Below are 13,559 nucleotides of genomic sequence, written 5' to 3' on the forward strand. Positions count from 1 at the left end.
TTCATAAACATACAAACCTCCAACAGCCAGGATCGAACCCCGGACCCCTGTGCAAGAGGCAGGCATGCTAACCGCTAGGCTATGGGAATGTATAATAGGAAACAACTATTTGAAATACTAAGTACTCGAATACCCTTCGTCTCACAATGGTGAGCAACGGGGTCTATACCGGTTATTTCCGAACAGACGCAAATAGCCAGCTGATAGCGCTCTACCGAACCTAACTGTACAACGCCGAGGTATATGAATACGAATAAAGTGCATAGGAACTCGCACCTTCATAGAACACACAAACCTACAACAGCCAGGATCGAAACCGGGACTCCTGTGGAAGAGGCAGGCATGCTAACCGCTAGGCTTTGGGACTGTATAATAGGAAACAAGTATTCGAAATACTAAGTAATCGAATACCGTTCGTCTCATAATGGCGAGCAACGGGATCTATACCGGTTATTTCCAAACAGACGCACATAGCCAGCTGATAGTTTTTTACCGAACCTAATTGTACAACGCGCAGGTATATGAATACGAATAAAGTGCATATGAACGCGCACCTTCATAAAACATACAAACCTCCAACAGCCAGGATCGAACCCATGACCCCTGAGCAAGAGGCAGGCATATAACTGCTAGGCTATAAGACTGTATGATAGTAAACAACTATTCGAAATACTAAGTACTCGAATACCCTTCGTCTCACAATGGAGAGCAACCGGTTCTATACCGGTTATTTCCGAACAGACGAACATAGCCAGCTGATAGCGTTTTACCGAACCTAATTGTCAAAGCGGAGGTATATGAATACGAATACAGTGCATATGAACGCGCACCTTCATAGAACATACAAACCTCCAACAGCCAGGATCGAACCCGGGACCCCTGTGCATGAGGCACGCATAATACCTGCTAGGCTATGAGACTGTATAATAGGGAGCAACAATTCCTAATACTGAGTACGCGAATACCCTTCGTCTCACAATGGTGAGCAACGGGGTCTATACCGGTTATTTCCGAACAGACACACAGAGCCAGCTATTAGCTTTTTACCGAACCTAAATGTACAACGCGGAGGTATATGAATACGAATAAAGTGCATATGAACGCGCACCTTCATAGAACACAGAAACCGCCAACAGCCAGGATCGAACCCGGGATCCCTGTTCAAGAGGCAGGCAAGCTAACCGCTAGGCTATGGGACTGGATAATAGGAAACAACTATTTGAAATACTAAGTACTCGAATACCCTTCGTGTCACAATGGTGAGCAACGGGGTCTATACAAGTTATTTCCGACCAGACGCACAGAGCCAGCTGATAGCGTTTTACCGAACCTAAATGTACAACGCGGAGGTATATGAATACGAATAAAGTGCATATGAACGCCCACCTTCATAGAACATTCAAACCTCCAACAGCCAGGATCGAACCCGGGACCACTGTGAAAGAGGGAGGCATGCTAACCGCTAGGCTATGGGACTGTATAATAGGAAACAAATTTTCGAAATACTAAGTACTTGAATACTTTTCGTCTCACTATGGTGAGCTAGGGGTCTATACCGGTTATTTCGGAACAGACGCATATAGCCAGCTGATAGCGTTTTACCGAACCTAAGTGTACAATACGGAGGTATATAAATACGAATAAAATGCATATGAACGCGCACCTTCATAGAACACACAAACCTCCAACAGCCAGGATCGAACCCGGGACCCCTGTGCAAGAGGCAGGCATGCTAACCGCTAGGCTATGTTACTGTATAATAGGAAACAACTATTCTAAATACTGAGTACTCGAATACCCTTCGTCTCACAATGGTGAGCAACGGGGTCTATACGGGTTATTTCCAAACAGACGCACATAGCCAGCTGATAGTGTTTTACGAACCTAATTGTAAAACGCAGAGGTATCTGAATACGAATAAAGTGTATAAGAACGCGCACTTTCATAGAACATACAAACCTCCAACAGCCAGGATCGAACCCGGGACCCCTGTGGAAGAGGCAGACATGCTAACCGCTAGGCTATGGGACTTATAATTGGAAGCAACTATTCGAAATACTAAGTACTCGAATACCTTTCGTCTAACAATGGTGAGCAAAGGGGTCTATTTCGGTTATTTCCGAAAAGACGCACATAGCGAGCTGATAGCGTTTTACGGAACCTAACTATATAACGCGGAGGTATAAGAATACGAATAAAGTGCATATGAACGCGCACCTTCATAGAACACACAAACCTCCAGCAGCCATGATCGAACCCGGGACCCCTGTGCAAGAGGCAGGCATTCTAACCGCTAGGCTATGGGAATGTGTAATAGGAAACAACTATTTAAAATACTAAGTACTCGAATACCCTTCGTGTCACAATGGTGAGCAACGGGGTCTATACCTGTTATTTCCGAACAGACACACATAGCAAGCTGATAGCGCTCTACCGAACCTAAATGTACAACGAGGAGGTATATGAATTCGAATAAAGTGCATATGAACGCGCACCTTTATAGAACACACAAACCTCCAACTGCCAGGATCGAACCCGGGACCCTTGTGCAAGATGTAGGCATGCTAACCGCTAGGCTATGGGACTGCATAATAGGAAACAACTATTTGAAATACTAAGTACTCGAATACCCTTCGTTTCACGATGGTGAGCAACGAGGTCTATACCGGTTATTTCCGAACCGACGCACATAGCCAGAAGATAGCGTTTTACCGAACCTAACTGTACAACGCGGATGTATATGAATACGAATAAAGTGCATATGAACGCGCACCTTCATAGAACATACAAACCTCCAACCACCAGGATTGAACCCGGGACCCCTGTGCAAGAGGCAGGCATGCTACCCGCTAGGCTATGGGACTGTATAATAGGAAACAACTATTCGAAATACTAAGTACCCGAATACCATTCGTCTCACAATGGTTAGCAACGGGGTCTATAACGAATATTTCCGAACAGACTCACATAGCCAGCTGATAGCGTTTTACCGAACCTATCTGTGAAATGCGGAGGTATATGAATACGAATAAAGTGCATATGAACGTGCACCTTCATAGAACATACAAACCTCCAACAGCCAGGATCGAACCCTGGACCCCTCTGCAACAGGCAGGCATGATAACCGCTAGGCTATGGGACTGTATAATAGGAAACAACTATTCGAAATACTAAGTAATCGAATACCCTTCGTCTCACAATGATTAGCAACAGGGGTCTATACAGGTTATTTCCAAACAGACGCACATAGCCAGCTGATAGGGTTTTCCCGAACCTAATTGTCAAAGCGGAGGTATATGAATACGAATAAAGTGCATATGAACGCGCACTTTCATAGAACATACAAACCTCCAAGAGGCAGGATCGAACCCGGGACCCCTATGCAAGAGGAAGGCATGCTAACTGCTGGTCTATAAGACTGTATAATAGGAAACAACTATTCGAAATACTAAGTACTCGAATATCCTTCGTCTCACAATGGTGAGCAACGGGGTCTATACCTGTTATTTCCGAACAGACGCACAGAGCCAGCTGATAGCTTTTTACCGAACCTAACTGTAGAACGCGGAGGTATATGAATACGAATAAAGTGCATATGAACGCGCACCTTCATAGAACACACAAACCTCCAACAGCCAGGATCGAACCCGGACCCCTGTGCAAGAGGCAGGCATGCTAACCGCTAGGCTATGGGACTGTATAATAGGAAACAACTATTCGAAATACTAAGTACTCGAATACCCTTCGTCTCACAATGGTGAGCAACGGGGTCTATACCGGTTATTTCCGAACAGACGCACATAGCCAGCTGATAGCGTTTTACCGAACCTAACTGTACAACGCGGAGGTATATGAATACGAATAAAGTGCATATGAACGCGCACCTTCATAGAACATACAAACCTCCAACAGCCAGGATCGAACCCGGGACCCCTGTGCAAGAGGCAGGCATGCTAACCGCTAGGCTATGGGACTGTATAATAGGAAACAACTATTCGAAATACTAAGTACTCGAATACCCTTCGTCTCACAATGGTGAGCAACGGAGTCTATACCGGTTATTTCCGAACAGACGCACATAGCCAGCTGATAGCGTTTTACCGAACCTAATTGTACAACGCGGAGGTATATGAATACGAATAAAGTGCATATGAACGCGCACCTTCATAGAACATACAAACCTCCAACAGCCAGGATCGAACCCGGGACCCCTGTGCAAGAGGCAGGCATGCTAACCGCTAGGCTATGGACTGTATAATAGGAAACAACTATTCGAAATACTAAGTACTCGAATACCCTTCGTCTCACAATGGTGAGCAACGGGTCTATACCGGTTATTTCCGAACAGACGCACATAGCCAGCTGATAGTGTTTTACCGAACCTAATTGTACAACGCAGAGGTATATGAATACGAATAAAGTGCATATGAACGCGCACCTTCATAGAACATACAAACCTCCAACAGCCAGGATCGAACCCGGGACCCCTGTGCAAGAGGCAGGCATGCTAACCGCTAGGCTATGGGACTGTATAATAGGAAACAACTATTCGAAATACTAAGTACTCGAATACCCTTCGTCTCACAATGGTGAGCAACGGGGTCTATACCGGTTATTTCCGAACAGACGCACATAGCCAGCTGATAGCGTTTTACCGAACCTAAATGTACAACGCGGAGGTATATGAATACGAATAAAGTGCATATGAACGCGCACCTTCATAGAACACACAAACCTCCAACAGCCAGGATCGAACCCGGGACCCCTGTGCAAGAGGCAGGCATGCTAACCGCTAGGCTATGGGACTGTATAATAGGAAACAACTATTCGAAATACTAAGTACTCGAATACCCTTCGTCTCACAATGGTGAGCAACGGGGTCTATACCGGTTATTTCCGAACAGACGCACATAGCCAGCTGATAGCGTTTTACCGAACCTAACTGTACAACGCGGAGGTATATGAATACGAATAAAGTGCATATGAACGCGCACCTTCATAGAACATACAAACCTCCAACAGCCAGGATCGAACCCGGGACCCCTGTGCAAGAGGCAGGCATGCTAACCGCTAGGCTATGGGACTGTATAATAGGAAACAACTATTCGAAATACTAAGTACTCGAATACCCTTCGTCTCACAATGGTGAGCAACGGGTCTATACCGGTTATTTCCGAACAGACGCACATAGCCAGCTGATAGCGTTTTACCGAACCTAATGTACAACGCGGAGGTATATGAATACGAATAAAGTGCAACGACCCCTAGAACACAACTAACGCAGATGAACGACTTGAAATTAGTAGCAACCTGCTAATGGAGCAAGAACATACTATTAACAAGACAACCCTTACGTTCGACAAGGTAAACGGTTATACGAAGCATAGCCATATAGAACATAACTCAACACGGCGAAGGACATAAGAAGAGCAACCGAATAACTAACAGGAAACGACTGAAGAGACTGTCCCATGGTGAAAGGAATGAAACGGTATTTCAACAAAACCAATCCACAACAGGTTTACCGGGACCTATGACAACGAGGTCAGGAAACGACTAAAGGCTATGAACGATTTATCGAACAAAATTCCGAATCAGGATATACGAATACCTGTCTAAAGAGCTTCAGAAAGCAACTCAAGCGTATACAAACCTTGAAATACAAGACGATAACCCTGTGTTTATGGAAACAAGTCTAATCGAAATATTCCGAAACCATATCGCAATGAGCACGAGCTCTAACATTCAATCCGAAGCATACATACCAGTGAAGCTTTAGAACGCACTTCAAGAAAGCAAACTCAATACAGTGATAGAACGGAACCTTTGAAAACAAGACTCTAACCTACGGCTTCGCCGACAATGGAAAAGCTTGCAAATCAAGTATCTACACGACTACAATGGAAACGGATTTAAACGTAATTCAAACACGCCATGCAATATAGGTTACGAACCTATACGTATTCGAACATAGAACGAACAATGCTGAATGTAACCGACCTACTGTAGAACGCACAGAACTCAACTAGAAGATGATACAGGACCTTGCAAAGAGCAAACTGCTCAAACCAGGCTGACGTAATGGAAGAACAATTTGAAATTACTAGACTGAAACCTAACAATTGTGAAAACGTATACGTATCAAACGATCCATATGCTAGAAGTTATGTTATTCCGAACGCACTTAACCAAGACTAAACGATAAGTCTATGAACACCTTCAAGGGAGTAACATAGATAAATGCAATGACAGGAATCATAGAACTACAAAATGACAGCAAGTCGACCGGCGACACTGGAAAGAGCTATCGATAAACAAGCTAGCATGATATAGCTTTTAAACTGAAAATGTACCAACGGTTATTCGAAATGGTAGCAACGGCTACCTTATTTAACAGCACAATGACAGCATGGTTATACGAAAACGTACAAGAAGGACTTATAGACATAAACTCAAACAGGACACAGAACATCAAACGCATCTACCAGATACCTGGGACTGTATAAGGAGCAACGTATGAGTACTAGACAAATACCTTCGCAATAGGTCAAGCTTCGAATTCCAACGCACGTACAGACGATACGTTTAATACACGATACTGTAACGCGACTAATAAACGAAAAGTGCATATGAACGGCACCTTCATAGAACATACAAACTCCAACAGGCAGATCGAACCGGACCCCTGTGCAAGAGGCAGGCATGTAACCGCTAGGCTATGGCTGTATAATGAAAACATTGAAATACTATACTCGAATACCCTCGTCTCACAATGTGAGCAACGGTTATACGGTTATTTCCAACAACGCACTAGCCAGCTGATAGGTTTTACCGAACCTAATGTACAAGCGAGGTATATTAATACGAATAAAGTGCATATGAACGCGCACCTTCATAGAACATACAAACCTCCAACAGCCAGGATCGAACCCGGGACCCCTGTGCAAGAGGCAGGCATGCTAACCGCTAGGTTATGGGACTGTATAATAGGAAACAATTATTCGAAATACTAAGTACTCTAATACCCTTCGTCTCACAATGGTGAGCAATGGGTCTATTCCGGTTATTTCCGAACAGACGCACATAGCCACTGATAGCGTTTTAACCGAACCTAACTGTATAACGCGGAGGTATATGAATACGAATAAAGTGCATATGAACGCGCACCTTCATAGAACATACAAACTCCAACAGCCAGGATCGAACCCGGACCCTGTGCAAGAGGCAGGCATGCTAACGCTCGGCTATAGGACTGTATAATAGGAAACAACTATTCGAAATACTATAGTACTCGAATACCCTACGTCTCACAATGGTGAGCAACGGGGTCTATACCGGTTATTTCCGAACAGACGCACATAGCCAGCTGATAGCGTTTTACCGAACCTAAGTGTACAACGCGGAGGTATATGAATACGAATAAAGTGCATATGAACGCGCACCTTCATAGAACATACAAACCTCCAACACCAGGATCGAACCCGGAACCCTGTCCAAGAGGCAGGCATGCTAACCGCTAGGCTATGCGAATGTATAATAGGAAAAACTATTCGAAATACATAGTACTTAATACCCTTCGTCTCACAATGGTGAGCAACGGAGTCTATACCGGTTATTTCCGAACAGACGCACAAGCCAGCTGATAGCGTTTTACCGAACTAAATGGAATATGAATAAAGTACATACTTGCAATGAGCACGTCTATCGTATCGACAAGACAAGCACAGCTTACGACATGAAGGTTTAAAATGATAGACCCACCTATAAAACACCCCACAGATCACCGACCGTGAAGAGCTTAGCTGCTAATAAAACATAACATAACCTCGTCCACATGGTAACGGTTTACGTTATCACAAAAGCCACTTAGTTTACGACTATTACGAGAATAGAATAGCATGAACGCGCACCTTCAAGACAACCACCAGACGACCGCCTGCAGAGCGTACGCTGCGAGTAATAGAAACATTGAATACTAGTACTGATACCTTTATGGTAGCAGGTCTATCGTTATTTCGACAGACCAAAGCCATGATAGTTTATTTAAACAGTAGAATACGTAAAGTGAGAAGGGTCTAACATCCAAACGCAAAGCACTGAAGGTTACGCTATGTAGGAGGTATTGAATAGAATAAATATAAACCCTCTAAACAACAACAAGCCGATCGAACCGGACCTTGAAGAGAGCTGCTAACGCTAGGCTTGGAGTAATGAAACAACTATGAAATAAGTACTCGAATACCTTCTCAAATGGAGCAACGGGTCTAACCGGTTTTCAAGACGCCAAGCAGATAGCGTTACGAACCTAACTATATAAAGCGGAGTATAGATACAATAAAGTGCTATAACGCGACTTCATCAGACACGACCTCGAGCGGATAACCGGAACCTGTGCAGGGAGGCAGGATCAACGCTAGCTAATGGACATAAAGAAACAAACTTAAAAACTATCACTCGAATCCTTGTTCACAATGGTAGCAACGGGTCTATACCTGGTATTCCGACAAACTAATACAAGCTGATACGTTCGAACCTACTGTAAACAAGGAGATAGGAATCGAATAAAGTGCAATGACGCCACCTGATTTAGACAACAAACTCAAGCCAGATCGACCGGACCATAAATTCAAACAATGGAGGAAGAATTTGAAACCCGTGCCTGGGATGAGGCTCCTGATGCAGAACCTCTTAGGTGAATGTGCATAGTGGCTTTGGCTTGGCTTGGGCAGCCCCGTCAGCGGAAAACTACACGCTTCCTGGCCAAGCCTAGCAGGACGTCCGCCCGTCAGGAACTCATCTACCCAGTATAAATGGCTCACGATGGGCAAGGAAATTGCCCATCGCTGAACAAAACTTCCACTGGACCTCTATCATCACCTCGTTAAGATCATCGTGTGTCAAGACATCATATAAAGCGCCTCTTCGCAAACGGAACTACCTTGGCCCACCAGTGATGCTACTACGTTTGTGAATCGGGAACCATTGCAACACAAACCTCGCCAGGTGGTAGAGTTTCCCGCAGTGTATCGAGACAGACTTCCCCAGAACTTTTTTTAAAGCGGAAGTAAATGTTTATGTGTTGTGTTACGGGAGTGATAGTTTTCATACATGGTGTTTTGACAAGAAAATAGTGAAATTGGAGAAAAATGTAGCTTAGACATTGAAGCTTATTGATACAGTGGTTAAATTGATGAGAACTGCTATTGACGTTTGTGTAAATAAATTATACATTTCCTTTTTCCATAGCCAAGGTTGAACCATTATGTGACATTCATTTTTTCATTCATTTCAAGCTAGAAGTTTCAGTTTTCTAAATTGTTTCTTACATTTTTCATATGTATATATATGTATGTGTGTGTGTGTGTATATGTGCGTATGTATGTGTATGTGTGTGTATGTGTATATGTATATATATATGTATATTATCCCTGGGGATAGGGGTGAAAGAATACTTCCCACGTATTCCTCGCGTGTCGTAGAAAGCGACTAGAGGGGACGGGAGCGGGGGGCCAGAAATCCTCCCCTCCTTGTATTAACTTTCTAAAATGGGAAACAGAAGAAGGAGTCACGCGGGGAGTGCTCATCCTCCTCGAAGGCTCAGAGTGGGGTGCCTAAATGTGTGTGGATGTAACCAAGATGTGAAAAAAGGAGAGATAGGTAGTATGTTTGAGGAAAGGAACCTGGATGTTTTGGCTCTGAGTGAAACGAAGCTCAAGGGTAAAGGGGAAGAGTGGTTTGGGAATGTCTGGGGAGTAAAGTCAGGGGTTAGTGAGAGGACAAGAGCAAGGGAAGGAGTAGCAATACTCCTGAAACAGGAGTTGTGGGAGTATGTGATAGAATGTAAGAAAGTAAATTCTCGATTAATATGGGTAAAACTGAAAGTTGATGGAGAGAGGTGGGTGATTATTGGTGCATATGCACCTGGGCATGAGAAGAAAGATCATGAGAGGCAAGTGTTTTGGGAGCAGCTGAATGAGTGTGTTAGTGGTTTTGATGCACGAGACCGGGTTATAGTGATGGGTGATTTGAATGCAAAGGTGAGTAATGTGGCAGTTGAGGGAATAATTGGTATACATGGGGTGTTCAGTGTTGTAAATGGAAATGGTGAAGAGCTTGTAGATTTATGTGCTGAAAAAGGACTGATGATTGGGAATACCTGGTTTAAAAAGCGAGATATACATAAGTATACTTATGTAAGTAGGAGAGATGGCCAGAGAGCGTTATTGGATTACGTGTTAATTGACAGGCGTGCGAAAGAGAGACTTTTGGATGTTAATGTGCTGAGAGGTGCAACTGGAGGGATGTCTGATCATTATCTTGTGGAGGCTAAGGTGAAGATTTGTATGGGTTTTCAGAAAAGAAGAGTGAATGTTGGGGTGAAGAGGGTGGTGAGAGTAAGTGAGCTTGGGAAGGAGACCTGTGTGAGGAAGTACCAGGAGAGACTGAGTACAGAATGGAAAAAGGTGAGAACAATGGAAGTAAGGGGAGTGGGGGAGGAATGGGATGTATTTAGGGAATCAGTGATGGATTGCGCAAAAGATGCTTGTGGCATGAGAAGAGTGGGAGGTGGGTTGATTAGAAAGGGTAGTGAGTGGTGGGATGAAGAAGTAAGAGTATTAGTGAAAGAGAAGAGAGAGGCATTTGGACGATTTTTGCAGGGAAAAAATGCAATTGAGTGGGAGATGTATAAAAGAAAGAGACAGGAGGTCAAGAGAAAGGTGCAAGAGGTGAAAAAAAGGGCAAATGAGAGTTGGGGTGAGAGAGTATCATTAAATTTTAGGGAGAATAAAAAGATGTTCTGGAAGGAGGTAAATAAAGTGCGTAAGACAAGGGAGCAAATGGGAACTTCAGTGAAGGGCGCAAATGGGGAGGTGATAACAAGTAGTGGTGATGTGAGAAGGAGATGGAGTGAGTATTTTGAAGGTTTGTTGAATGTGTTTGATGATAGAGTGGCAGATATAGGGTGTTTTGGTCGAGGTGGTGTGCAAAGTGAGAGGGTTAGGGAAAATGATTTGGTAAACAGAGAAGAGGTAGTGAAAGCTTTGCGGAAGATGAAAGCCGGCAAGGCAGCAGGTTTGGATGGTATTGCAGTGGAATTTATTAAAAAAGGGGGTGACTGTATTGTTGACTGGTTGGTAAGGTTATTTAATGTATGTATGACTCATGGTGAGGTGCCTGAGGATTGGCGGAATGCGTGCATAGTGCCATTGTACAAAGGCAAAGGGGATAAGAGTGAGTGCTCAAATTACAGAGGTATAAGTTTGTTGAGTATTCCTGGTAAATTATATGGGAGGGTATTGATTGAGAGGGTGAAGGCATGTACAGAGCATCAGATTGGGGAAGAGCAGTGTGGTTTCAGAAGTGGTAGAGGATGTGTGGATCAGGTGTTTGCTTTGAAGAATGTATGTGAGAAATACTTAGAAAAGCAAATGGATTTGTATGTAGCATTTATGGATCTGGAGAAGGCATATGATAGAGTTGATAGAGATGCTCTGTGGAAGGTATTAAGAATATATGGTGTGGGAGGAAAGTTGTTAGAAGCAGTGAAAAGTTTTTATCGAGGATGTAAGGCATGTGTACGTGTAGGAAGAGAGGAAAGTGATTGGTTCTCAGTGAATGTAGGTTTGCGGCAGGGGTGTGTGATGTCTCCATGGTTGTTTAATTTGTTTATGGATGGGGTTGTTAGGGAGGTAAATGCAAGAGTTTTGGAAAGAGGGGCAATATGAAGTCTGTTGGGGATGAGAGAGCTTGGGAAGTGAGTCAGTTGTTGTTCGCTGATGATACAGCGCTGGTGGCTGATTCATGTGAGAAACTGCAGAAGCTGGTGACTGAGTTTGGTAAAGTGTGTGAAGAAGAAAGTTAAGAGTAAATGTGAATAAGAGCAAGGTTATTAGGTACAGTAGGGTTGAGGGTCAAGTCAATTGCGAGGTGAGTTTGAATGGAGAAAAACTGGAGGAAGTGAAGTGTTTTAGATATCTGGGAGTGGATCTGGCAGCGGATGGAACCATGGAAGCGGAAGTGGATCATAGGGTGGGGAGGGCGAAAATTCTGGGGCCTTGAAGAATGTGTGGAAGTCGAGAACATTATCTCGGAAAGCAAAAATGGGTATGTTTGAAGGAATAGTGGTTCCAATGTGTTTGGGGGGGGGGATTGGGCCATTTCTTTCGTCGTTTCCTTGCGCTACCATCGCAAACGCGGAGACAGCGACAAAGTATAATAAATATAAATAAAAAGTGTACAACGCGGAGTATATGAATACGAATAAAGTGCATATGAACGCGCACCTTCATAGAACATACAAACCTCCAACAGCCAGGATCGAACCCGGGAATCCTGTGCAAGAGGCAGGCATGCTAACCGCTAGGCTATGCGACTGTATAATAGGAAAAAACTATTCGAAATACATAGTAATCTAATACCCTTCGTCTCACAATGGTGAGCAACGGGGTCTATACCGGTTATATCCGAACAGAAGCACATAGGAAAATGATAGCGTTTTACCGCACCTAAGTGTACAACGTGGAGGTATATGAATACGAATAAAGTGCATATGAACGCCACCCTTCATAGAATACACAAACCTCCAACAGCCAGGATCGAACCCGGGACCCCTGTGCAAGAGGCAGGCATGCTAATCGCTTGGCTATGGGACTGTATAATAGGAAACAACTATTCGAAATACTAAGTACTCGAATACCCTTATCACAATGGTGAGCAACGGGGTCTATACCGCTTATTTCAGAACAGACCCACATAGCCAGGTGATATCGTTTTACCGAAGCTAACTGTACCACGCGTAAGTAGGTGAATACGAATAAAGTGCATATAAACGCGCACCTTCATAGAACATATTAACCTCCAACAGACAGGATCGAACCCAGGACCCCTGGGCAAGAAGGAGGCATGCTAATCGCTAGGCTATGGGACTGTATAATAGGAAACAACTATTCGAAATACGAAATACACGAATACCCTGCTTCTCACAATGGCAAGCAATGGGGTCTATACCGGTTATTTCCGAACAGACGCACATAGCCAGCTGATAGCGTTTTACCGAGCCCAAGTGTACAACGCGGAGGTATATGAATACGAATAAAGTGCATATGAACGCGCACCTTCATAGAACATACAACCTCCAACAGCCAGGATCGAACCCGGGACCCCTGTGCAAGAGGCAGGCATGCTAACCGGTAGGTTATGGGACTGTATAATAGGAAACAATTATTCGAAATACTAAGTACTCTAATACCCTTCGTCTCACAATGGTGAGCAATTGGGTCTATTCCGGATATTTCCGAACAGACGCACATAGCCAACTGATAGCGTTTTACCGAACCTAACTGTATAACGCGGAGGTATATGAATACGAATAAAGTGCATATGAACGCGCACCTTCATAGAACATACAAATCTCCAACAGGCAGGATCGATCCCGGTAACCCTGTGCAAGAGGCAGGCATGCTAACCGCTCGGCTATGCGACTGTATAATAGGAAAAAACAATTCGAAATACATAGTACTCGAATACCCTACGTCTCACAATGGTGAAGAACGGGGTTT

Source organism: Panulirus ornatus, chromosome 18 (genome assembly GCF_036320965.1).
Source record: "Panulirus ornatus isolate Po-2019 chromosome 18, ASM3632096v1, whole genome shotgun sequence".
NCBI classification, from domain to species: domain Eukaryota; kingdom Metazoa; phylum Arthropoda; class Malacostraca; order Decapoda; family Palinuridae; genus Panulirus; species Panulirus ornatus.